The sequence below is a fragment of the Myxine glutinosa genome, chromosome 5, assembly GCF_964187855.1.
Source record: "Myxine glutinosa chromosome 5, kmMyxGlut1.1, whole genome shotgun sequence".
In the NCBI taxonomy this organism is placed as follows: domain Eukaryota; kingdom Metazoa; phylum Chordata; class Myxini; order Myxiniformes; family Myxinidae; genus Myxine; species Myxine glutinosa.
The window spans coordinates 48,022,323-48,048,590 of NC_136265.1; positions in this window are offsets into that span (position 1 = coordinate 48,022,323).

A 26,268-nucleotide genomic window follows, 5' to 3' on the forward strand; every position below is an offset into this window, starting at 1 on the left:
GAAAAATGCACCTTTGCTGGCTTACTCGTGAGACTATTGATCATCCATTCCGCTCCAGCTTAACTCAAACGTTCAATGATTCTCAACTCGTGCATTCGGCGTTAACGATGCGCAGGATTTTACACCAAAATAAGAATGAAGGGTTCATGACTGTATGGTTGGAATAATTCCAGGTGATGAAAAAGCCCGCTTTAACTTACGACTGTTGGGCATGATAAGATGAAACATGCGATCCGTTTCGGAAGATGCTTATTGGAATTTACACAAGAGGAAGCGTCTTGCTTCCGATGGTGCAGCCCTTTTTCACACTAAGCGATCAAATGTTTCCGAGCTGCTCGACAGACTTTGAGAAAGCAGAGTTCTGTACATTCAAAAGCTGTGTTTGCACTTTTAAAAGGCCAACCAATCGCTTAGAAGCACTGGGTGGAAAATGAGTATTGTTTGGTAATTAAAGTTATCATTTAAATTAATTAGCATTCAATTTATATTTGAAGCATCCACAATCGGTCTGGTATTATATCATGCATACACAGCTGGAATTATATTAGAGAATGTTGTCATTGTCTCACATTTTCCAAATATCCTCCTCTTCTTCCCTTTATAAGGTGTGAGGTCCAATGCTACCCCTACAAACTCCTGCCTTGCCTTGACCACAATACTCCTTCACTCTCCTATGTCCTCAGTCAACTCTCTCCACTCTCCAACCATCCCCACCTTACTGATCTCCCTCCTCACACAATCCTCCCATCTCAACCGCAGTCTACCTCTTTTTCTCCTACCTTGTTCCCTCAACCTATGCGCTCTCTTTGCCATTCTCCCTTCCCCTATCTACACCAAATGTCCAACAGACACGTGACAATATCAGGGATAGTCTGGTGTTTTTACATCTTTTTTTCTTTCAATCACGCCTGTGGTGCAATTACATCAAAATTGTCTCTTTTTCCGACAATTTTTCGTACAATGAGCATATTCCATCGGATAGACGGGTGTAGTGAAATCACGGTTGTGGTCCATCGGATAAAATGGGTGTGGTGGATTTAAAATGGGTGTGGTCAAATAAAATGGGTGTGGTCCATCATATGGACGGGTGTGGTGAAATCACGCTTGTGGTCCATCGGATGGGTGTGACTCCATCATGGGTGTGGTCGATCGCATGGGTGTGGCTCCATCATGGGTGTGTTCCATCGGATGGGTGTGGCTCCATCATGGGTGTGGTCGATCGCATGGGTGTGGCTCCATCATGGGTGTGGTCCATCGGATGGGTGTAGTCCATCGGATGGGTGTGGTGCTGATGGACACCGACGTTTCAGCCTATCTCATTTTACCAATCTCATCTGCACACCAATCTCCTCCCTAAGTTAATCCATTCTCCTTCTAGCCACCCACTTCACTCTCACAATCCTCCTGAACTGGTTGTTCTCGCAAATCTGCATCCTCTGTTGTTGTCTCTCTGTCATTGCCACCGTCTCCAGACCGCAAAAGTAGGCCGATATTACGCATAACATAAGAACCTTTCCTTTCAGTCTCCTTGACATCTTTCTGTCTGCCATTACTCCCTACACACACACACACACACACACACACACACACACACACACACACACACACACGCACACACAAATACACACACACACACACACACACACACACACCTGGATCCTCCTCCACACATCAGCGTCTCACCTTCCATCCTGGTCACTTATCCCCCCCCCCTCCGAGATACTCAAACCTATTTCCTTGTCTGATCCCCTTCCCCTCTAACCTGATATTCATTTATTTTCTCTGCTGCCATACGCACATCATTCTCCATCCTCATACTCACCACTGAGGTCGACCAAATACACTGCACTTGTAAAAAAGAAAAAAACAGGTAAACAGCTGCTCCTTAAACAGGAAAACACAGATTAAAATGTTATATAGCATTGCACTATCCCTGGGAAGATTAAAAACTGTATTGCTCATAAAAAAATCACCCTTTTTATTTGGTAGACTATTTATCTGCCACAATTGCTCTCCACTCTGCACTGGTGATGGTCAGTGATCCAGCAACGTGTCTGTGAATTTGTGAATCGATTCCGTTCTGACGAGAGAAGTTGGGGACGGGGTGGTTGTGGGCGGTGTAGTAGGGAAATCAACATGTATGTATATGCATATATATATATATATATATATATATATATATATATATATATATATATATATATATATATATATATATATACAGTCACGTGAAAAAGTAAGTTACTACATGGTAGTGTACACCCCATGTAAAGTTTTGACTTTTTCAACATATTTCAACATACAGCTATTTGATCTTCATTTCAACAATATTGAAAGATAAAGGTGAAAAAATATAACAAATATCCTGAAACATTTACATTTTGTAGTCCATTGTATAATTTAAATAAACATAAATGCAAATTTCGCATGTGGAAAAAGTAAGTACTAAAGTAAGTAAGTACCACATTACTACATTTATCACTACATTTAGTAAGTAAGTACTACAAAAAGTAAGTACTACATTTATCACTACTTCAAACACCTAAAATTACAATCAGGTGCACCAGCTCAGGTGCAAATGATTAGAACATCGTTAGAGAGGATCTTGGAGGAACCTGTCTTATTTAAACCTCAGACATTTAGTTTGGTTTGCTCTTTGTTGTTGAAGTGTGCGGCGTCACCATGCCTAGATCAAAAGAGCTCTCTGAGACCTTCAGAAAGAAGGTAATAGATGCATACGAGTCTGGGACGGGATTTAAAAAGATCTCCAAACAATTTGAAATCAATCATTCGACTGTCCGGAAGATCATCTACAAGTGGAGAAGATTCCAAACAACTGCCAATTTGTTCAGGCCAGGCCGCCCCAGCAAGTTAAGCCCGAGAGCAGACCGCAAGATGCTGAAAGAAGTCTCTAAGAACCCCAGAATGTCATCACGGGACCTACAGGTAGCTCTTGCCACTGTTGATGTCAAAGTGCACGAGTCTACCATTAGAAAGAGGCTGCACAATTTGATCTACAGACTTGGCATTTAATATGGAATATTTTTTTGTGGGGGTGAACTTAATTTTCAAGATGTCTTAGAACCAAAAGTTAATTGGAATTATGTTGAAATTATTCTAGATTTTGTTAATGTGACCTTTAAAAGAAACAAAAACCACATTTGACATTTCGAAGCAAATAAATTGATCCTTGAAAGTGATGTAAACTGATATCGAACTCAATTCATGGACAGTACTGTGTTAAACTTCTGTGCGTTTTCCAGAAGTATCTCTTTATTTTGCACATTAGCCAAATTTTTTTTTAACAAAAACAAAAGTTAAATTACGACTGGGATTACGGACAGTAAAATTACAGTTCAGTACTTCGTGTAACCCCCATGAGCAGTCAGGAGAGCACGTACACGTTGAGGCATGCTGTTCACGAGATTTGCCAAGGTTTGGACAGGAATCGCTTGCCATGCAGTTACAATAGCCTGCTGCAATTCACGCAGAGAGGCAGGCTGCTGGTCCAAGTTGTCGATTTGACGCGTTAATTCTGCCCACAAGTTCTCTAACGGATTCATATCCGGGGACATGGCAGGCCACTCCATATGCTCTACACCACGGTCAGCAAGAAAGTGTTGGCTCATGCGAGCACGATGAGCCCGTGCATTGTCATCTTTGAAGACAAAGTTTCCTCGAAAGGCTGCACGAGCAAATGGAAGCAATGTTTCTTCCAGAATGGCCCTGTACTTGAACTGGTTCAGGTTTCCATTCAGAAAAACCAGGTCAGTTTTGCCCCTTGCATGTAAAGCAGCCCAAACGGTCACCCCACCACCTCCAGCTTGGACTCTTGGCACTATACAATCTTCATTGTAGGCTTCATGCACTTGTTTGCGCACTCGGACGCGGCCATCTTGACGATAGACAAGAAATCTAGACTCGTCACTGAAGATCACGTGATTCCAGTGTCCTGGCTGCCATTGACGGTGCTCTCTGGCCCACTGCAATTGGAGCTGGCGGTGTTGTCTGGTCAGACGTGGCTTTCTCAGGGGACGCCTGGCACGATAGCCTGCTTGAACCAGTCATTGGTTGACTAGCCTTCTGGATACAGGCACATTTGTCAGTTGCTGCCACTAAGCCCTAAGCCGATTAGCTGACTTGGTACGGCCATTGCGGACTAACCGGTGCAACTGGCGATCATCCCTCCTTGTGGTTCTGCGGGGACGTCCTGGCCTCGGTATTGGAGTAAGGACACCCCTCTGAGCATTTCGTTTCAGGATATTTGAGACCTGACGTTGAGTGATGCCAAACTGCCAAGCAATAGCATGCTGTTTCATGCCGGAATTTCGTAAAGCCACCACTAAATGACAAACAGCATTGTCGAGTTGACGGACCATCTCCAGGGGAAGCGGCAATAACTTTTGTAGACGTGCAGCAGTTGTTTTCCACTAATACAGAACGCAACAACCCTTATATACCCGATTGTGAAGTAAAATCGTCAAATGTACCTGTCCGTACATTTTGTCACGCCACCTGTGATATAATCCTGTTAATGACTTCTTGCTGCGACAGACAATCAGTGACATGGTTCTTTTAACAAAGAAATCACCGAAGTGTAAAAGAAACTCACCAGATTGATATACCGAGTTCAGAAAGTAAACCCAAGTCAAGAAAAGTAAAATATTCCATATTAAATGCAAAGTCTGTACATGGGAGGTGTGCCAGGAGGAATCCTTTGCTGTCCAGAAAGAACATCAGGGCAAGACTAAAGTTTGCCAATGAACACCGAGGCAAAGACCAGCACTTCTGGAACAATGTGCTCTGGACTGATGAGTCAAAGGTAGAGCTATTTGGCCACAGTACCAGAAGATATGTTTGGCGAAAACCAAAGACAGCATTTGACCACAAGAACCTGATACCAACTGTAAAGCATGGTGGTGGAAATATTATGGTTTGGGGCAGTTTTGCTGCATCAGGGCCTGGGCAGCTCACCATCATATAATCCACTGTGAATTCTTCATTGTACCAGAGGGTGCTTGAGGATAATGTGAGGCCATCGGTCGGAGAGTTGAAGCTCAACCAAAGGTGGAGCTAGCAACATGACAATGACCCTAAACATACCAGTAAATCCACCCAGGAATGGCTGAAAAGAAAGAAATGGAGGGTTCTGGAATGGCCAAGTCAAAGCCCCGATCTAAATCCCATCGAGATGTTGTGGGTGGATTTGAAACGAGCTGTGCATGCAAGGAAACCCCTCAAACATCGCACAGCTGAAATAATTCTGCATGGAGTGGGCAAAAATTTATCCCAGTCGATGTCAGAGACTGGTAGACAGTTATAAGAAACGCCTACTTGAGGTTGTTTCTGCCAAAGGGTGCAAAACCACCTATTTTAGCCAAGGGTGTACTTACTTTTTCCACATGCGAAATTTGCATTCATGTTTATTTAAATTATACAATGGACTACTAAATGTAAATGTTTCATGATATTTGTTATATTATATCACCTTTATCTATCAATATTGTTGAAATGAAGATCAAATAGCTGTATGTTGAAATATGTTGAAAAAGTCAAAACTTTACATGGGGTGTACTTAATTTTTCACGTGACTGGATATATATATATACACACACACACACACACACACACACACACACACACACACACACACACACACACACACACACACACACATATATATATATATATATATATATATATATATATATATATATATAAATATATATATATATATATAAATATATAAATATATATATATTGTTGCGGATATGGGATTTGCATCCATCCATATCCGCTTGTAAATATTCCCCTATTTCCTCAATACTTCCCAACTATCCCCAATCCCCCATTCCCTAGTCCCATTTTCTGTAAACAACACTCTGTAGACCCGACCTTCCCCTATTTCCCCCATTAAATGTCGCATCCAGGTCCACCGCATCTCACGTAGACAACTATAGGACATCTTGCTAGTTATTCTTAGTCTATGTCAGTTAAGGACTCGTTTCCATTAATTCTGACTCTTCGTTGCACCAGAATGTGATTGTATGGCACCGTTAGGAAGTTTAGGACCTCCCAATACCTCCCCGCAGCTCTTCCTCATGGTTCAACAACAACCACAACAACAACAACGGCGGCGGCGCGGGGAGTGCGCGTCCTCACTCCGGCTTGGTTGGTAGGGGGTGTTGGGAGGGCACCAGGCCTTTCCAACGAGCCGCCATCGAACATGTGCTCGACGGGGTTACCAAGTAGGGGCTCGCTGTCAGCTCCTCGTCAAGGGCGGAGCCCGGTAACCCCCGCACCCAATAGAAGCGGCGGACCGGTCCCATCTGGGGCGGAGCCAACGAGCCGAGGGCGTGTGACTCCCCGCTGAGCATGCGCAGGAAGAGGGAGGTGACGTCAGATGCACGCTGAGCTTGAAGCAAGAGAGACGCCACCTCCGAGCGCTGTGAGGCCTCCCTGCATCTTTTGGAGCGTGCTTGATCCTGTCCCCGAGCCAAGGTGCACCTTGTGCTATCAACCGACCTGTCCTTCCCTGCCATCAATCCCTGTGTAAGTCAGTCTTGTTCCGTTTGTCTGTGGTCTGTCGGGGATAAGATAAGACTGTAACTAAGTGCCCATCTCTTCTGTGTCTTTTACCTCACTCTACCTTGTAATCTACCCCTTTTCTCCACCACCAATTATATCCTCCTCCGGAGGTCTTGAGAACTGTACCCCTTGCGTCGTTTCATCTATCCCAGTCGTTGTGTCCTTTCCATCATTGATTTAGCGTAGCGCGATTTGGCCAACGTTCGAGTGGAATCGGGTGAGTTGGGGAAGAATCGGGTAAACTGTACGAACACGGCGGCCATTCCGCTCGGTCATGCAACATCTTTAGCCGTGTCCGTAACAATTGGTGTCGAGGAGTGAGATCGGACCCGAAGCGCGCTTAACGCACTCAAAATTACAAGTAACCGAAATTTGTTTTGTTTTAAAATAAAAACCCGAATTTTGAAAGTCGCGCTATGGCAGATCAAGACGGCTGGGTTCCGGTAGAGGAGAGTGAGGCAGGGTCGATCCAGGACCAAATTGAGGGACAAGAGGAGAGCGAAGCAGTGAGGGCGGCAGGTTCGCAAAATGGCGTCCTCGCGCACGAGGTTACGGGCGCGCAAAATGGCGCCTCGCACATGGCTACGGCGACCGCGCCCGCGACCGTAGCAGCGCCGTTGGTGGATTTGAACCTTTTTTTTATACAAATGAAGGCCCTTATGGACAAGAATAGCGAAGAAATGGAAAGCAGAATGATGGGGGTAATGGGGAACTGGATGGATGCTCAGAGTGAGCAATTGGGGGTAATGAGAGACGAAGCGAGGGGTACCGGTGAGGGATTAGACAAGAAATTAGAGGGGTTAGACAATGGGATAGAAGGGGTGAAACATGGGTTAATGGGGGTAGAAAACAGAATGGCCGCTCAAGAGAATCAAATGGAAGGGATGAAAAAGGGGTTAGAGGGGTTAGAAAACAGTATGGAAGGCAAATTGAGGGACATGAGGGACCAAGTGGAAAGGGAAGTTAAAAAATGGGGCAGCAGATAGAGGGGGTCAGAATGGGGGTAGAAACTAAATTGGATGCTCACAGGAAGGAAATGGAGCAGATGAGGGTGGCATCTGGGCAGGAGATGCAAGTGATGGGAGAAGAGATCAGAAGAGGTGTGAGTGAGGAGGTCGGAGGAGTGCGCGAGGAGGTGAGGCACTGTAAGGAGCGCATGGAGAAGGAGGTGAGAAAGGGGACTGTGAAATTGCAAGCTGGTATAGAGGAGTTGACGCTGGGAGTAGAACAACTGACAGTGGGACAAAAGGAGTTGGGGGACCAGGTAAAGAAGAACACAGCGGTAATAGAGGGTTTAAAATCGACACAGAAGGAGATGAAAAAGGACGTAGGGGTAATTAAAAAAGAGTGTCAGACGGTACACGAGGACCTGACGAGGAAAATGAACAAGGTGGTAGAGGTGATGGAGGTTAAAGAGCGGGAGGTGCGGGAGCACATAGAAAAAAATAAGGTGGAGTTAGAGGAAGAACTTAAGGGGGCGCACGAGGAGATGAAGGAGGTGAAGCAGAAATTAGAAGAAGTGGAAGAAGGGGTGAGCGAAATTAAGAAGCGACGGAGAGAGGATAAGAAAGAGATAAAGGAGGAAGTAAAAGAATTGGTCCAAAGTCTGTGTTCGGATCGTGATGATGTGCTCATTAACCGGATGAGGGATTCGCAGGTGATGGAGGAGAAGCGAAGAGAAAGAGGACCCGGTGTAAGTGGTGACCAATATGGTCGTGTGTATGATGCGCCAGGTGATTTAATAAGCTTGGGGGTCGAGATAGACCCGGGTGTTCGTGAGAGGCCGTTGGTGAAGTGTGCGACAAGTCTGGTGTGCGAAAAAGGAGGTGTGCGAGAAAGTCCGACTCTGGGGTGTGTGAGGAAAAAGTGCGTGCCAAGGAGTGAGGGTGCTGTCGAGAGTGAGTCGGTCGTAGCGCGTGTGCGAGGGAGCACATGGAAGCGCGTAGTGAGGAGTGTTACAGAGGATGTAACGGAAGAATGCACGCCTGTGGTGAGTGTTACAGAGGATGTAACGGGAGAGGGTGCGCGAGAAAGATGTGTGACGGACAGGTGCATGGGGAAAGAGTGCGCTGTCAAAAGTAAGGAAGAGTGTACACCTGTGGTGAGTGTTACAGAGGGTGTAACGGGAGAGTGTGCGCGAGAAAGGTGTGTAACGGACGGGTGCATGAGGAAAGAGTGTGCTATCGAGAGTAAGGGTGAGTGCGCTGTCAAGAGTGGAGGTGAAAGTAGTGAGAGTGACACGGAGCGTGAGTTGGTTGTGACAGGTGAGCGAGGATGTACACCTGGAATGGAAGGATGCACACCTGGAATGGTAGAGCGTGTGTGGGAATGCACACTTGAGTTGGTCGTGAGGCACGTGGTTGGGTGTGCGAGTGAGAGCACACCTGTGATTGTCACAGAGGAGGTGACCGAGGAGGGGGCGCGAAGAGGTGTGTTGGTGAGGTGTGCGAGCGACGAATGTGTGCCAAGGTGTTCGGTGGTCAGGTGTGTGACCAAGTCTGTGAGCGGAATGAGTGTACCGAGGTGTGTGAGGAAAGGTACGAGGAGCATGGGAACAGCTGGAGGTATGAGCAAGAAAGGGGTAGCGTATGCGTGTAAGCATGCAGGTGAGGCATCGACGGTAACCGGGTTAGCGGTTAGAGCGACTTTTAGCTGAATCGGGCCCTCGGTGCGTGCCGGGCTTCGCGTGCCGCGAGAACCAGCGGGGATCCGAGCCACGGCGGGTTCGAAAGGACCGCCGTACGCGATCCACGCTGGGCCTCGCTTTGAACGGCCGCGTCCGTGCTCCACTAGGCGGAGCGGGCAGCCCGATAGGAAGGGTCGTCATGGCGACCACTTTTTGTTGAGGCATTCCGGCAGGTCGAGATCGGGCCATGGGATGGCTCCGTGCCGAGATGGTGCGTGGGATCTCGGCCCGGGTAAACCTCCTTCCCTGCACCGAATGCGGGACGTATCCAGCCGCTGGCACCAAACAACCCGCATTCATGGCTTGGCTGTACGAAGCCGGGCTGTAGACGTGAATTTGCGCACCGAGAGGATCTAATAAGTAGACGGGTGATGAGGTTAGTGTTTTGGCCCCGAAATTAGAAAAACAAAATTTGATGATTGGCAAAGGATTGGCAGTAATGATTGGCAGATGATGGGTAGTAATTGGCAAATTTTTGATTTGTTGAAATTTGATGTGCAAAATTGGTAGTGGGAGATGCCCGATGTGGTGGGATGGCAACTCTGTCATCCCTCACAAACTGGGGCAAATGCGCTATAGATTATGGGGTGTATGGCAGTGAAAACTAGCCCGGGTGGGTTAGGATATTGTGTGTAGGGCCCTAGAAGATGACATTAGGTAACGTTAAGGTTTAGATAGTGACTGATACCTGTAGTGGGGACGTAGTAGCTTGGTGTTTGATAATGACGAGGGAGCGCAATAGTTTAAAGGGACGACTGGGAAGCGCAAGTTTCAGAGGGGAGTAGTTAGATAAGATGATGCTGTGTGAGAACTGGACAGGTGTGTGGAGCAGTGTATGAGTAGTGAGTGTTGTGGATCAGCGCAAATGCGCTTGGGGGAGAGAAGGGTGCAGGCGGCACCAAGTATGAGAGCACAGGTGTGCAAGTACAGGTGTGTGGAATACATGGAGTATTGGAATGAGTGGTGTGGAGAGAGTTGGAGTAAGTGGTACGGAGTGGTGTGCATGGTACGAAGGTGTGGATGGGGGAAGAGTGGACCCCTTTCACGAGTACCCGGGGTGGGTAGTGCAAGTGTTAGGTAGAGGGTATAGGTAAATTGTGGTTGGATATTGGCATTTGTGGTGCGGTTGCAGAATGGTATTGTGGATGGGTGCATTCGTGTGGTGAAATTGGCTGGTCGTGTGGCCTGTTAGTATGAGTGTGAATGGTTGGGCACTCCGCCACTGTTAGATGTCGGCCAGGTGAGGCCGCAGGTGGGCTCTGGGAGCCGTTAGTGTCAGTGGGTGCCTGAGGATCCCGGGTGTGGATCGGGCAGCCCGTGCCAGAGAGGGCACTGAGGGGGTGAGAGTGCGAGAGAGCCTTCCCCAGTTAGTTAGGTTAGGGTGAGGAGCAGGTGAGCTCGGTAGGCAACAACAGTGGTGGAGGTGTGCAGGTGGGCGGACCAGCTGGGGGCGTCACACGACCCAGCCACCGAAATTGTGCGGGGGCACCGAGTGATGAATCGGGGGAGTGAGACCTCAACTTGAGAAGCACCACAGTTTGGTCAATGGGAATTGGTTTTTAGAACCCATAGTGTAAGTTGGCCAATGGATTGGCAGGGAAAGACCCCGGGTAATGTAAAGTTGTTAAAGTCATTTAGGAAATAGTTAGGATTGATGAACCTGTCGCACCATACGCAGCCACTTACCGGAGGTGATGATGATGACTCCACACCTGTGTTCCTTTGTTCTGTGTTGCAGGAAAGGAGAATTGCTGTGTGGATTTGTGAGACGCATCACGACGTGGATGAGACATTGGGGTGATTCCATCTCTCCCTCCTTAGGAGGGACTGATGATGAATTGGTGATGGCAAATTTTGATGAGAGTTGGAAATGGCAAATTTGATTGGTTAGGAGGGAGAGAAGACGAATTTGGTTTATGGGAGGAACGGGGAAGACAGTAGGGACGTTTGTTGATGTGTAAAGTAGATGTTTATGGGTAGTGTTGTGTTTTGTGGATACCGTAAGGGGTAAGGGAGGGGCAATGTAGGTTACCTGGTGGGGGGGGGGGGCGTACGGTAGGAACGTACCTGTCTCACCTGGTTCCCATGTGCCCCTAGTGTGCATTACCTCATATTGCGTGCACTTTTGCGCCCTTACCACCTTACTCACTTGTCTTCTTTTGTCTCCCACCTCCGAGGATCTGGCTTTGGGGCAGAGAGAGAGGAGAGAGAGGTGCTGGCTCCGCAGTTGTGGGCCTGTACTTCCGCTGCTTGCTGCCTGGATCGATACACCATATGGACCGCAATTTTTGTGGCCGCCCACCATGGACCGCAGTTCTTTTGCGGGCAAGCACCACCCGTGGATGGACCTCTGGGTCAACGTGGCACCTATGCCATACAGGTGAACCACTTTTAGTTGGCCCCCCTGATGGCCACAATTTAGAAATGGACGCGGTTGGCGCCTTTCTTTATTTCTAAAGAAGCCAGAAGGCCAAGTGCACTCCAAGAAGGCAAGACCAGCGGCAGAACATCGGCCGGCTGCGACACCACTGGTGACCATGGACACTTAATTGTGCATTGTTACTGAACACTTTATTGGTGCACCGGATGGTGCTGACTGTGCGTATGGGGTGGTGCTTTTGGTGCTTGGATGGGGTGCTCTGCACAGTATTAAAGGCCGTAGGGCCACAGGGCACTCGTGGGTTGGTGTATCGATGCTGGCATGCGTGCTCTCTCTATGCATAACATCTGCATGTGTTCCTCAAAGAACAGGTCCTGGATCGTAGTGTAAATATCAGTGTAGTCTTGTATAAATGATGCTCCCTACCGGCTGTATGTTTAGTTTGAGGATTCTTTCCGCGATTCGGTTATCCTGTGGGTGTGTTTCTGTTAGGAGAAGGGTGCAACATCGCAGGGGGACATATTTACTCATTTGTGAACATCTATAAAACTGTCGCACTCAGGGTTGAGTTAATAGTAGAGGGAACTACATCTGAGTGCCACACTAAAGTAAGTAAAAATTTATCGGGTCGGGACGCCCCGAGGTAGAGAAGGGTGCAATGTTGCGGATATGGGATTTGCATCCATCCATATCCACTTGTAAATATTCCCCTATTTCCTCAATACTTCCCAACTATCCCCAATCCCCCATTCCCTAGTCCCATTTTCTGTAAACAACACTCTGTAGACCCGACCTTCCCCTATTTCCCCCATTAAATGTCGCATCCAGGTCCACCGCATCTCACGTAGACAACTATAGGACATCTTGCTAGTTATTCTTAGTCTATGTCAGTTAAGGACTCGTTTCCATTAATTCTGACTCTTCGTTGCACCAGAATGTGATTGTATGGCACCGTTAGGAAGTTTAGGACCTCCCAATACCTCCCCGCAGCTCTTCCTCACGGTTCAACAACAACAACAACAACAACGGCGGCGGCGCGGCGAGTGCGCGTCCTCACTCCGGCTTGGTTGGTAGGGGGTGTTGGGAGGGCACCAGGCCTTTCCAACGAGCCGCCATCGAACATGTGCTCGACGGGGTTACCAAGTAGGGGCTCGCTGTCAGCTCCTCGTCAAGGGCGGAGCCCGGTAACCCCCGCACCCAATAGAAGCGGCGGACCGGTCCCATCTGGGGCGGAGCCAACGAGCCGAGGGCGTGTGACTCCCCGCTGAGCATGCGCAGGAAGAGGGAGGTGACGTCAGATGCGCGCTGAGCTTGAAGCAAGAGAGACGCCACCTCCGAGCGCTGTGAGGCCTCCCTGCATCTTTTGGACCGTGCTTGATCCTGTCCCCGAGCCAAGGTGCACCTTGTGCTATCAACCGACCTGTCCTTCCCTGCCATCAATCCCTGTGTAAGTCAGTCTTGTTCCGTTTGTCTGTGGTCTGTCGGGGATAAGATAAGACTGTAACTAAGTGCCCATCTCTTCTGTGTCTTTTACCTCACTCTACCTTGTAATCTACCCCTTTTCTCCACCACCAATTATATCCTCCTCCGGAGGTCTTGAGAACTGTACCCCTTGCGTCGTTTCATCTATCCCAGTCGTTGTGTCCTTTCCATCATTGATTTAGCGTAGCGCGATTTGGCCAACGTTCGAGTGGAATCGGGTGAGTTGGGGAAGAATCGGGTAAACTGTATGAACACGGCGGCCATTCCGCTCGGTCAAGCAACATCTTTAGCCGTGTCCGTAACAATATATATATATATATATCTATATATATATATATATATTGTATATATATATATATATATATATATATATATATATATATATATATATATATACTAGCTTGGCTCAGCTTGGCTCGCTGAACTCGCCTCACCAAGCGTCGTTACTGAGGAACGGGCTTATTTTAGCTGAGGATAATGACTGTACCTGAGTTGTTGTGTTGTCATGATTTACACCAATCATAATACAAACAATTATTATGCACAAATTTATTTGTAGTGTTTGTGATATTACATTTTAATAAGCAATTTAGGTTGAAAAAAAAAAATTCAAAAAAGGATCCCTCAGCACATACATAGGGGAGGGGTAGGTGCAGACTGGAAGTTTGGGACGATTACACCTCACCACCACATAATTTAAAACACCTCACCACCACATAATTTAAAACACCTCACCACCACATAATTTAAAACACCTCATCCCCACCTAATTTAAAACACCTCACCACCACGTAATTCAAAACACCTCACCACCACATAATTCAAAACACCTCACCACCACATAATTCAAAACACCTCACGACCACATAATTCAAAACACCTCACCACCACGTGATTAAAAACACCTCACCACCACGTAATTCAAAACACCTAACCACCACGTAATTCAAGACACCTCACCACCACATAATTCAAAACACCTCACCACCAAGTGATTAAAAACACCTCACCACCACGTAATTCAAAACACCTAACCACCACGTAATTCAAAACACCTCACCACCACGTAATTCAAAACACCTCACCACCACGTGATTTAGAAATACCTCACAACCACGGAAACAAAAGTTTCAGGGAGTAGTTCAGTGACAACACAGACACTGCCCAGATATGTGGATATGTAGATAAATGACTGTACCTGAGTTGCTGTTTTGTCATGGTTTACACCAATCATAATTCAAACAATTATTTTGCACAAATGTATTTGTAATATACGTGATATTACATTTTATAAACAATTGAAGTTGAAGACTTAAGTTGAGAAAGAAAAAAAATTGGCATTTAAAAAAAATAAAAAATAAAATACCCTTAGGACATACACACGGGAGAGGTAGGCGCATACCAGAAGTTTGGTAGGATTTCACAAAGGTTTGAGGGAGTAGTTCAGTGACAACACAACACAACACAGATTGCACACACACACACACACACACACACACACACACACACACACACACACACACACACACACACACACACACACACACACACACACACACAATGTGCTCTAACGAGTGCCGTTCCAATTACTGTTGTTTTTGTTCTGTTACTCCTGATCCAGTCTGATGCATCGTGATCCGTTCTGTGTTCTCGCTCCTCCATGAACCTCGACACTGTATATCCAATACAGAACAAAATAATAATTATTGAAAGGATCGACATATAAAATGAAATTGCAGAGGTATGAAGGGCTACTAAATATGTGATCTGAAGACACAATATGAGATGTCCAACTCATCTAATTAAATTATCCCATTCCTTATATCATTTTAATTTTAAAAAATCTTTATGGAATGCCGCACAGAAATTGTCAAGGAAAAAGGCAGGTTCATCTTTTCAACGTCATGCAGCAGTGTGGAAAATCCAGTAAGCTCAGGAGAGTGTGTTGGAGTTTATCCGTGATTCTTGTATTGATTAAAAGTTTTTAATTGCTTCACCAACTCCAAAGACAATCAATAAGAGAGCCGTTTGCCTACTGGGTAGAAAAGGTCGAGAGTTACAGAAACAATCCCAAAGAACAGAGTGTGTATTTTTCCCTTTTTGTGCTAAAGTTTGAAATCGTTCCTTTAAACTTTTGAAGACAGCAACTCCTAAGGGGTATAGTATGCAAGTTTTATTTTAAGGAACAGCGTTAGGATTAGGGTTTCACCATGAAGAAACTTTCTTTTTAAGGTTCAGTGAATCAAAGCATGATGATAAAGCTAAACATATGCACTTTAGCTAAATATAATGTTAGTCATGAAAGGCTAGTCAAAGCAATACACACGTGGCCTAGTAGTAAGGGAAAATGCATGGTCATAACTGTCATATAAGAACAAGAATTACTGCACTGTGGTCACTGTGGCATATAATGCGCTATTGTAGCGACCCTTGGGTGCAAGCGAGACCAGCAACAGAATCTCCTTGCTCCAGCCGGTGACGTAACCGGCGGGCAAACCACGGCGCCGGGGTGGCCGGTCACGTGACCACCAAAGCGTGCCGTGCGTGCGGTTATAATCCTTTGCGCCTGTCGGTCACGTGACCACCAAAGCGCGCCTCGCCTGAGAGGCGTGGCTTTCGGTTTCGGTTGTGCTTTCTGGTTTTGATATATATGCAGCCCGATAAACAGGCTTTTTAGAGTTCCCGAGTTGGTTTTTACAATAAACATCTTCTCGGACGAGTTTGTGTCTTGCCCGTCACTTCGTCCATCTCAAGCAAGAGCCCTGCTCTTCACTATTGAAATTATTAACTCGACACCTCTCCGTGCGGTCCGACGGGCTTGATTGAACCTTACTATTATTCGACACACGATGAGACTTTTTTTGGGACCCTCTTCGTGAATAACACTCGACCAAAACAAAGCCAATGGAAATCTGACACAACAAACTCGGGCAGTGTATAATCAGCAGGCAGCCTGATGTGTTAGGCCCACCAGAAAACCAAGATGGCGACCAAGCATTTTGTCTTGGCACTATGGTGGGTGGAGTCAAGCGAGAGATGTGGGTGTGATCCGGCAACTGTCCGACCAATGGGTGCACGTTTCAAAAATCCACCCCCAACAAGAACCCCAACGACAACACCACCAACAACAGCAGCAGCAGCAGCAGCAGCAGCAGCAGCAGCAGCAGCAGCAGCAGCAAACCGATGCTCTTGTAGATCTGCGACAAGTTGCAGGTAAAAACTTGCTGTTTACGCTTTGATTGCAGTAACAAGACGAAATGAACAATAAATTATCAACTTTGATGCAAGATCTGGATATCATTATCAATGGAGTTGGAGTTCCCTAAATATTGCTTCCTAGCAGTCAAGCAGGATTTATGGATTGGATCTCGGTTATGGATTGGGTCTCGTCCTTTCGTCCCTCTGTCCGTGCGTGCACAACCACATCTCGGAGATGTGTTGACCGATTTTGTTCATATACTTGGCACAAAGACAACACATGATGGTATACATATGCACATCATTTGTTTCATGATGCGATCAAAAATGGCCGACTGGCGGCCATTTTAGCTGTAAAAAAAACCCGATGTTGAACACGTCCTCAACCATTTATTTGACATGCATTTGCCGATGTTGTTCAAACTTGGCACACAGATAACGAATGATGGCTTACATATGCACGCCATTTTCTTTCGAGATCAGATCCAAGATGGCCGACTGGCGGGCATTTTGTTACTTAAATGCGTGTCCTCAATCATTTCTTGAACATGCATGGACCTATTTTGTTCAAACTTGGCACAGGCACAGCACATGAGAGTGGACATATGCATAAAAATTTGTTTTGTAATCTCATCAAAGATGGCCGACTGACGGCTTTTAACTCCATACAGCAAAATTAATAAAAGCACGGGGGCTAAACTACGAGCACGATCACCCCCAATTAATCTCACCTTTGTGTGGGATTGGCCAGATCTCCTGCCAGCCCCAGATCTGTGTCTGGCAGAAGGATGTTTTGCGCAGCACACCATCTGTGACGTCAGATCAGATTGACCAATTGTATCAATGATTAATCAGGCAGGAAAAAGCCTCAACCAAAATCAACTTACACATCATGAGAGAAATCCTCCATGATTTAACAAACACAGCAGCTCCTAGTCAGAAATATGCCCATGTCTTAAGCCAGTATTCCACAGCCAGTCATAGACAAGAAAGAGCTGCCTCTATTTTTTATCATCTTCAGCAATTCTCAAAACATGTTGATATTGCATTTGAAAACTGCTTTCATGAAAATTAAAAAACTAGAACAGCACTTTTTGACGTCATCAATATGCTCCCGCCCACATTACATCATCATACATATACTTGTACCAAGTTTGATTTAAATCCCTTCAGCAGTTCTCAAGTATCACAATTTTACCTAACATGACCTCTGACCTTTGATGCCAATATCTAATCATGTCATATTTGCATCATTATATGTACTTGTACCAAGTTTGATTTAGATATCTTCAGCTGTTCTTAAGTTATCGCAGGAACGAAACCATATCACGAATGGACGGAAGGACGGACAACCCAAAAACATTACAAGTCCTCATTACAAGATCAAAAACATTAACATGTCTTTCTCTCTGCTCACCTTCACTCCTTCATTCCTCTTTTCTCCCGCCTCTGGAACAAACTCCCTCACTCTCTTCAATCCCACTCCTCCCTCCAGGTCTTTAAAACAGCTGTTCACCACCATCTCTTATCTTCCCCCATCCAAAACCTTGATCTTTTCTACCCCCGCTAATTTCACCCCAAATCCACTTTTTTGAAATACCAACTTCTTTCCTGGAAATCCTTGGTGTCCTTGTGTTTATACTCCCCACCTCCCCCCCCCCCCTCCTTCCCACACCGCCTCCCCCCAAGCCCTCTCCCTCCCACACATTCCCGATGTCCCTGCTCTCAAATGTTGTGTTTATGTGCTTCCCCTTCTCTCCCCATCTTGTCCACCGCTCCCCTTTTTATATACTTTGTTTGTTTGTCTGTTTGATTTGTTTGTGTGATAAATGTTAGCTCTTTCACGAGCCTCGATTCTGTATACAAAAAAAATAAAATAAAAGAAGTCGGCGAAGGCATAACAGATGGTGTAATTTTTTTTAAAATAAAGACACAAAATGAAATTACTTTATAAAGAACTAGCAGAAGTACCCGGCATTGCCGGGTGGGGGAAGGGAGGGGAGGGGGAAGGGGAGGGCAGGGGAACGGGGGGGGAGGGGAGGAGAAGGTGGGGAGGGGAGAAGAGGGGAGGAGTGAGGGGGAGGGGAAGAGGGGGGGAGGGGGAGGGGAAGAGGGGGGAGGGGAAGAGGGGGGAGGGGGAGGGGGAGGAGGAGGGGAGGAGGAGGGGAAGGGGAGGGGTGGGGCAGGGGAGGGGTGGTCAAGTCGGAAGTCATTGTCGTCAATTGAATGTCGCATTTATTTTTTATTCCCTGTCAAATGGCATTGGTCCCGCATTCCGAACCCGGAAGTCGGAAGTCATTGTCGTCAAATAAATGTAGCATGTATGTTTCACTCTCTGTCACATGCCGTTGGTCCCATGTCAATCGGATGAAGTTGAAAAATTAAAGTTCCGAAATACGCTGATGACGTCATAATTTTAAAACGCGAAGTTTTTTAAATTTTAAGGTGTGCTGTAGTTGCTCTGAGACGGACTGATTCCGAATATGCCTTTGGTTTTGCTCTGCGATGAGTAGTTCTCGAGTTATAAGAGGACAAACAAACAAACATACTTTACTGCTTTATATATATAGAAGATATTATGAATGAAGTAATTCTTAATTTTTGAAATGTGACTGTTTTCCTTTAACCCGAAAATGCAATATCCATCCATATGATATTGTAGCTGATGAGTGTTAAGTTAACCATGAGTACCCACCAGCTGATATATTCTGCCTTCCCCCAACTGGTGTTGGCTTAGCAGTTAGGGTGCCGGCTTGGGATCCTAGGATCCTGGGTTTGTAATCCCGGTCGATCGCTGAATTAACGCCAGGGGGGTCGACTCAGCCTGTCATCCTTCAGAGGTCGGCAAATTGAGTACCAGTGTGTAGCAAGGGGCGATTAACAGGGTTGGTGGCAGGAAGGGCATCCAGCCATAAAACATTGCTTCAAAAAGGGGGCCATGGTGCCCGAAAAAGGCCAACCCCTGCTCTGCGGGGGGAAATGGCCTCTAAGGGTGGTCTCTCTCACTCTCTCTCCCCAACAATGAACTGTAAAACAACGAATCATCATAATTTTGTGTGGGAGGTGGGGGTGGAGGGGGGGGGAGAAGGAAGAGGTTAGGAAGGCTGAGGGGTTATAGGTCAATATAGCAATACCAATGTTACGAAGTGTGCTTTCCTTGGAAAAGATTGACGTCTCCAAATGGCTGTTCTGGTTCTGCATTTATCAAGTTGGCAGTGCCTATTGAAAAAGAATGTCGCAAGTACAAGCTCCACTGTGAGCCTTGATCAATGTCAACAAAAGAAAAGAAGGAAAAAATCATTGAAAACAATCCGCAGAATCAAAGCTCATTTTCTTCAACAACTGTATCAATAAATGTATCAAACTCATTGAATGTTTGAATGTATGTAGAGAACAGGCCAGATCGACGGTCCGGAATGTTTGTCGAGGTCTGTGTCAATCCACGAGCTTCAGACATTCGCAAGAAAATTGGGAAGACGTGGAAGGTCTGATCTTGGAGCATGTTACGGACGAACGCAGGGCCATCCGCTGGTGAATACGAGCAGAACCACTCGGTTTGGATTATTCTGGGCAGGGCAGGTTTGTATGTGTGTGTGTGTGTGTGTGTGTGTGTGTGTGTATATATGTATGTGTGTGTGTGTGTGTGTGTATGTGTGTGTGTGTGTGTGTGTGCATATGTATGTGTGCATATGTATGTGTGTGCGCATATGTATGTGTGTGCGGCGTGCGCATATGTATGTGTGTGTGCGCATATGTATGTGTGTGCGCATATGTATGTGTGTGTACACATATGTATGTGTGCGTGTGTGTATGTATGTATGTATGTATGTATGTATGTATGTGTGTGTACGCATATGTATGTGTATGTACGCATATGTATGTGTGTGTGCGCATATGTATGTGTGTGTACGCATATGTATGTGTGTGTGCGCATATGTATGTGTGTGTGCACATTTGTATGTGTGCGTGTGTGTATGTATGTATGTATGTATGTATGTATGTGCATGTGTGCATGTATGTGTATGTATGTGTGTGCGTATGTATGTATGTATCTATGTATGCATGTGTGTGTGTATGTATGTGTGTGTGTATGTGTGTGTGTGCACAGGAAGGGGAGGGCAAAAGCTGAGGAAAGGATTGCCCTGCAGACCTGAACTGTGACTGCAGTGTTGTTTATAAATCCCAAGAGACCACATAAACACAGCTAGTTTTCCATCTAACATGTCTTTCTAGTTCAACGTTTCCACCTCTTCCTCCCATATACTTCTTTTTCTTATGGGTATCCACCATTTTTCACTGCTACATCACAAGTCTACAGCCTCTATGATGCCCATGTGTTTCCCAACAGAACAAGTGCAATGATCATCTGTAATAAATAAATAAATAAATTTCGTGGTGGGATTATTGAGTGGTGCTACCTTTTGATAAGCAGCATTGTCCATGGGCTGGATTCAGGTGCACAACTGGCCCTAATGAGCCATCTGGATTTTTTTCCCCCAACATGGCAACAACCATGAGGCCACCACTGTACCGGATTCCCAAATTATTCACATCTCCACACACATGACTCAATGATTTATAAACGATATCACACACATGTACGCTTTGCTCGAATGCAGAATGCCACAGGAGAAATATATAATAAAACGAAAAAGCAATTTTGTTGCACAATTGTTTAGATAGTTCAGAGGAGGCCTTGTTGAGATTGCTCTGACAATAGCAGTGACTTTGGGGAAGATAAACGATTTTCAAATCAATGCGTGATGGTGATTAAACGTGTTCGTTAGCAATCGTGAAATGTAATTGCGAGCTTGAAGATAAACAACAGGGAAGTTTGTGATGCAAAATGAGGGCCGAGTAAAGCTGTGTAAGCATCATCCTCACCAAAATGGACAAAAATCATATTCAATCATATTTGCTCCTTTTCCCAATGCAAAATACTGTATTTTATTACCTGGCACTCAGGTATAAAGATATAAGGCAAAGAAAACTCATTTTTGCCATTCCACTGATATGTCGCGTCTTCGTCCAACAATTTGGCTCGATGCACGCAAGCAAAAATCATCCATATTCAACATCACTGAACCAATGAATTGAAACTTGTGGATGAGGGCACTAGATCTACCCACCTATGGCAGAACCGAACTATTAAGCTGAAAAACAAGCCAGGGTATCTTGATAACCTTCCAGAGAATGTACGACTCATACTAACGTAGGCCTGAGTGAGGACTCGCACGCTCACACAGACAGATTGCAATAGCCTCTCCTGCCCTTTCGGGTATGGCCTTAAGCAAATTTGTTTGCAGGGACTGGAGAATGTGTGCAGAGAAGTAAAATAATACGGTCTGACAAACAAAGATAAAAGAAATGGTGGTGTAGTGTTTCCAACTGGCCTGGTTCGTAGAATTTGCACTATAAAGCGGTCTGTCTGATCTACGTTTGATTTCTGATGGGATCAGATCTAACTAAAAACTGGCACATATAAATGGTGGCGTTTCCAAATGGTCCGGTTGTGGTAGCATTCTCACTATAAAGCGGTCTGGTCTAAATATGATTTCTCATGTGGTGAGACCTAACGAAAAACTGGCACAGAAAAATTGTGGTGTTTCCAAATGGTCCGGTTGGTAACATTCTCACTATGAAGCGGTCTGGTCTAAATATGATTTCTCATGTGGTGAGACCTAACTAAAAACTGGCACAGAAAAATTGTGGTGTTTCCAAATGGTCCGGTTGGTTGCATTCTCACGATGAAGCGGTCTGGTCTAAATATGATTTCTCATGTGGTGAGACCTAACTAAAAACTGGCACAGAAAAATTGTGGCGTTTCCAAATGGTCCGGTTGGTAGCATTCTCACTATAAAGCGGTCTGGTCTAAATATGATTTCTCATGTGGTGAGACCTAACTAAAAACTGGCACAGAAAAATTGTGGTGTTTCCAAATGGTCCGGTTGGTAACATTCTCACTATAAAGCGGTCTGGTCTAAATATGATTTCTCATGTGGTGAGACCTAACTAAAAACTGGCACAGAAAAATTGTGGTGTTTCCAAATGGTCCGGTTGGTAACATTCTCACTATGAAGCGGTCTGGTCTAAATATGATTTCTCATGTGGTGAGACCTAACTAAAAACTGGCACAGAAAAATTGTGGTGTTTCCAAATGGTCCGGTTGGTAACATTCTCACTATGAAGCGGTCTGGTCTAAATATGATTTCTCATGTGGTGAGACCTAACTAAAAACTGATGCAGAAAAATTGTGGTGTTTCCAAATGGTCCGGTTGGTTGCATTCTCACTATAAAGTGGTCTGGTCTAAATATGATTTCTCATGTGGTGAGACCTAACTAAAAACTGGCACAGAAAAATTGTGGTGTTTCCAAATGGTCCGGTTGGTAACATTCTCACTATGAAGCGGTCTGGTCTAAATATGATTTCTCATGTGGTGAGACCTAACTAAAAACTGGCACAGAAAAATTGTGGTGTTTCCAAATGGTCCGGTTGGTAACATTCTCACTATGAAGCGGTCTGGTCTAAATATGATTTCTCATGTGGTGAGACCTAACTAAAAACTGGCACAGAAAAATTGTGGTGTTTCCAAATGGTCCGGTTGGTAACATTCTCACTATGAAGCAGTCTGGTCTAAATATGATTTCTCATGTGGTGAGACCTAACTAAAAACTGATGCAGAAAAATGGTGGCGTTTCTAAATGGTCCGGTTGGTAACATTCTCACTACTAGGGCATGCCCGTACTATATATATATCTAAAATTATATCCCCCCCCTCTATTTACATGAAATGGTTTGGTCCATTCGCAAAGCCAAAGCGAACGGCTTGCGAGTACGGTGACAATCCCCCCCCTCTATTTACATGAAATGGTTTGGTCCAAAGCGAACGGCTTGCGAGTACGGTGACAATCCCCCCCCCCCCCCCTCTATTTACATGAAATGGTTTGGTCCAAAGCGAACGGCGTGCGAGTACGGTGACAATCCCCCCCCTCTATTTACATGAAATGGTTTGGTCCAAAGCGAACGGCTTGCGGAGTTTGGTAAAGAAATCGCCATAGCGTGCACAAACGCGCAGGAAAGCGAAAGAATCGCAAATTAGTTTTAATTAGTTTTAAAACATAGTTTAACGCCAACATAGCGGCAACATAGTTTGCCAACGTGAAATAAATGAATACGCTCTCAAATGTGCCGTCCGAGGCAGAGTCTGTTCGCCACGTTCGGCACACGTGATAGCTCGCTGCTCTCTGATTGGTTGAATCGTTTTTTGGACATAGCTCGGTAACTACTTGTCCGATTAATATGAAACCTTGAAAAGGCACATCCTCGGGTCCCCAGCAATATACCTGGCAAGTTTCAAGTATATCGGACCCGTGGTTGTCGAGAAACAGCGGTCACAGACAAACACACAGACACACAGACACACAGACATTCACACAGAGATTACTGGAATTATAGATAGATGAAGCAGTCTGGTCTAAGTTTGAATTGTGACGAGGTCAGGCCTAACTAAAAACTGGTGCTCTGTTGTCTGCTCTGCATCTCAGATCACACCATATATCACATGGGGATGTAAAACACACCGTCCTGTTTTCAATTCGACTGGGAACACAAAAAATATTCGCGGTATGTTTCACACCATCATGTGCTAGCACTCTCGCCAAATTACCTGCTTGGGATTGCAAAATTAGCAATAACCACAGGATGTAGCAGGACTGGCCAAACTTTTTGTTTGTTTGTTTTGTGCTTATGTTCTTCCCTTGTACTTTCTTGCACAACGAAGAAACAAACAAAAGTACAATCAAGTAATAAAATAACAATGGATTGATGTGTTAGAAGTTTAATACATTAACCATTCGACTGACAAGATAGCTCAGGCCTCAGAAGTAGTCTACCTGCCTTTGAGTTGTCTATCCAGGGTTCGATTCTGAATGCATCAATGAGCTCTCACCTTGCTGCTATTTTTTGTATAGCTAAATGGTCGAGGCTTGTGGAAGAGCGAGCACACTGAACGGATCAGGACTTAACAGAAAAAAACAGGATGAAAAACACGCATGTATGGAGAAGGAAACCCCAAAGAGGAAAAACTGGAAATTTAGGAGGAATTTGGATGGAGTTAACGAGGGTAGAAAAGATCATCGTTTTGGATTGCGGGTTATCTGAGATAGTGAAGAACAGCTGTCTTGAAGATCTGGAGGGAAGAATGAGAATGAAGGGGGTGTGGAAGTTGGTTCCACAGGCAGGAAAAAAGAGGAATGAATGAGTGTAGGTGAGCAGTGATCTTGGATTTAGGTAGTTTCACCAGAAGGGGGTTGATGGTGGACCATGCGAGTCCTGCAGAAACTTGGTGGGGGAGAGGGCAGACAAGGCACGGAAAGAGCAGAGGGCGAAAGACAAAAAAGGAGGTGGTATAAGATGGAGAGATCATCGACCTGTCTGCGATGTCGAAGTAATAGGCCCATAGACTCAGCTTCATTGTGGAAGATTCCAATGATCTTCCAATCACCACAGCACTGATTTTTAAGGCCTTGGTTTCCACAGAATCAAGCTGAGCAAGATGTGAGGCAGGAGCACTAGCGCAGAGGGGAGAGCAGTACTCTATCAAGCTGCGGATGAAGGCCTTGAAGGTGGAAAGAAGTTCAGGTGTGCCAAGGAAGGACTTTGTATGACGGAGGATGCCCAGGCGGCAGCTGCCTTTGGACGTCAACTTTGAAATGTGGTTTGCCCAAGAAAGATCATGGCTGATGGTGAGACCTAGGAGTTTGAATGACTGAACTTCCTCAAGAGGGTTGCTAAGAAAGTAGATAAGAGGGTTGGCCAGACGGTCCTTTTGGAGAGATAGTGAGATTGTGAGATTTGTCAGGATAGAAAGACATATTCCAAGTGTTTCACCAGCTCGTGATTTTTTAAAGGTATGAATAGAGGGAAGAAGCTGCAGCCTGACTTTCTGAAGGATGTCATGGGAGAGGGAGGAGTCATCAGCAAATAGATAATTTGTTGATGACTCCACCCTCTGCTGATTTGCTGATGACTTTGTAGGCGGGACATTGCATTAATGTGCACACTCTCCTTTCAGTGAACATAAAGCCGGGTGGCCCATCTGCTAAAATTCTCTCATGGATATTATAGATGTCCTATCCACTGCCCTACCACAATTTAAAATTCTCACCCTGAATACTGCTGGGAAAGGCAATGGCAAACCGACCGGTGTATTCCTTGGCATGGAACTGCGTCGGTAGCACCACCAATCTGGAAAGTATTAGCTCATCTCATCAATCTCATTGGGACATCATCAGACCAGGAGTATGGAGTCATCAATCATTCAGATAAACTATCGATTTAACAAATGAATGCACAGAGTATAAAGCAAAGCCAAAATGAATCTCAGTTGGAACAGTTTGTGAAGTTCAAGCCACAGAGGTTCATCTCCTGAAACGATGTGAATGCAGATAAAGGATGCGATTTCCCTGTGACATGTCACAAGTCTACTAATGCTTTGCATTGCTGTTGGTGTTTGAGGTTCTTGTTGTGGGTCGATTTTTGAAATGTGCACCCATTGGTCGGACAACTGCCGGACCACACCCACATCTGTCGCTTGACTCCACCCACCATAGCACTGAGACAAAATGATATGGCTGCCATCTTGGTTTTCTGGTGGGCATAACATTAGGCCTGAAGGCCTCTGCTGATTATGCACTGCCTGAGTTTGTTGTGTCAGCATTTGGCTTTGTTTGGGTCGAGTGTTATTCACGATGAGGAGGTTTAATCAAGCACATCAGAAAGCACAGTACTTGAGATTGCATGGTAATCAAGCATTATATTACGTAATCAAGCGTTATGTTACACAAATTACTAAAAACTAGAATGGCACTCTTGGACGTCGCGACATCCACCGATATGTCTCCGCCCACATTGTTACATCATTATACATACTTG